Raw genomic sequence first — 2103 nt, forward strand, 5'->3', positions numbered from 1 at the left:
AGACCCATTTTCTGAAGAAGGGTCTAGGCCCGAAACGTCAGCCTTCCTGCTCCTCTGATGCTGCTTGGCCTGCTGCGTTCATCCAGCTCTACACGTTGTTATCTCAGATTCTCCAGCATCTGCAGTTCCTACTATCTCTGAAAGAATTTGAAACATCTACATATATTTCAGATCGATGGAGAAGTTTAAAATTTAGGATACTTGATTTTCATTTCTATCTGAAAATAAACAGTACGTCATGTTGGTGGCAAAATGGGTTGACCGTGTCAGGTTCTCTTCTTTTACTATATAGCTATTGTACTGATTTTACATTATTTTTATATTTATTCTTTTATCAACTTTGATTTGGAGCTGTGAACTAGGAATTGTGAGCTGGAGATGACCTTCGAATTTTGAGAACCAGCATGTGGGAAAATGGAAAGAACAGACCAAACACGCCTTTATTTGTTTGTAAGGCCAGCCCTGGAGATTAATTGTAGGAGGATTCTTGATTAAAAGGGTTCCTTCAGATACAACGATCCCAGGAAGAAAATTTGTTTAAACAGACTGCAGAAGTTGGATATTAACAAGTACCTGGCAATTGGTCCTGGCAAGTCTGGGACAGACATTATATTGAAGCAGATGACAGATGTTGAATGGTAAGTGAGGCTTCGGAAAAAGATGGTCAGTCGATAAAGGCGGGACCAGAGTTGATGTTGTTGTTGGAACCATGTTTTCTGGGAGAACAGCTTTTGCTCCTGATGACAGCATTAAGATTTCGAAAGCTCCTTGCCTAACCTTCCTTAACAGCTTTTGGAAGTTCAAGAATGGAAAACTTAGTTAGAAGTATGACTACCTTTACCTGAGTGAAATGAAAAGGTGACCCTGATAAACATCTCCAAAAAAAAAAGCAAAACAGGGAGTCCATATCTATGCCTGTGAAACAACATACCCTGAAAACTACTCAACAAATTTGGCCAGTTCTGTTTTTTTTTTAAAAATCACTCTCTAAATTGTGTTTCCTTAACTGTCTGTCTTGTGTGTGAATGGAGGCTGAAAACATACATGGAGGTGGTGGCCTAGTGGTATTATCGCTGGACTGTTAATCCAGAGACCGAGATAATGTTGTGGGGACCTGGGTTCAAATTCTGCCAGGGCAGATGGTGGAATTTGAAATCAATAAATCTCCGGAATTAAGAATCTAATGATGACCATGAATCCATTGTCAATTGTCAGAAAATCGTCAATTGTTGGAAAAACCCATCTGGTTCACTAATGTCCTTCAGGGAAGGAAACCACCATCCTAACCTGGTCTCGGCTACATGTGATTCCAGACCCACAGCAATGTAGTTGGCTCTGAACTGTCCTCTGGGCAATTAGGGATGGGCGATAAATGCTGCCGAGCCAGCAATGCCCTTGTCCCGTTAATGAAAAACAATAAAATTTAGGTTTAAAGCATAGACATTAATTAGATTCATTTGTTGTTTAATTTTTCCTCTGCTAAAGTTCTTAAACAAAGACTTAACAATTTACAAAAATACAGTTACAAAATTAAAATGAATTATTTGCGAAATCCGGGATTGGTTATTCAAAAATCTGGTTAGGAATCATTGGACTCACTATTCAGGACTGAAGGCTGCTATTTTACTGTGTTGGGAATACAGAGGTAAAATGGTTGATTTGGTTTGGCTATTTGCCACCGTGCCACAACATTATGTTTTTATATACGTATGTGTTATTTTCACAGTCTGCGAGGTCATAGGCAAGCAACAGAGCGCTTTAATTGTGGAAGGGGAGAGACAGAGCATGCGAACGTGGGATGGAGAGGGCGTACAACAGTGGTGAAGTGAGGCAGAGGGACAGGCAGAAAGAGAGAGGGAGAGGGGGAGAACAGACAGAGAGGGAGGCGGCTTGGGCCGAGAAAACGGGACAGAGTCGGGTGGGGGGAGGTGGTGTGTGTGTGTTTGGGGGGGGGGGGGGGGGGCGGTGTGTGGAGAGAAGAGGTGGGTGGGGACAGAGAGAGAGAGAAACACAGAGACAGAGACAGAGACAGAGGGGTGGGCACAGAGAAAGACAGGGGGGACAGAGGTGTGGTGTGGGCACAGAGAGAGAGAGGGGGACAGA

At 42.8% G+C, this 2103-nt stretch overlaps 1 protein-coding gene across 3 annotated transcripts in view; it reads right to left on the reverse strand.

Moving 5' to 3' along the window:
* Positions 1–2103, reverse strand: part of mapkap1 (MAPK associated protein 1) — a 253844-nt gene that overhangs the window by 147263 nt on the left and 104478 nt on the right. The window lies entirely within an intron of this gene.

Source organism: Rhincodon typus, chromosome 28 (assembly GCF_021869965.1).
Source record: "Rhincodon typus isolate 14 chromosome 28, sRhiTyp1.1, whole genome shotgun sequence".
NCBI classification, from domain to species: domain Eukaryota; kingdom Metazoa; phylum Chordata; class Chondrichthyes; order Orectolobiformes; family Rhincodontidae; genus Rhincodon; species Rhincodon typus.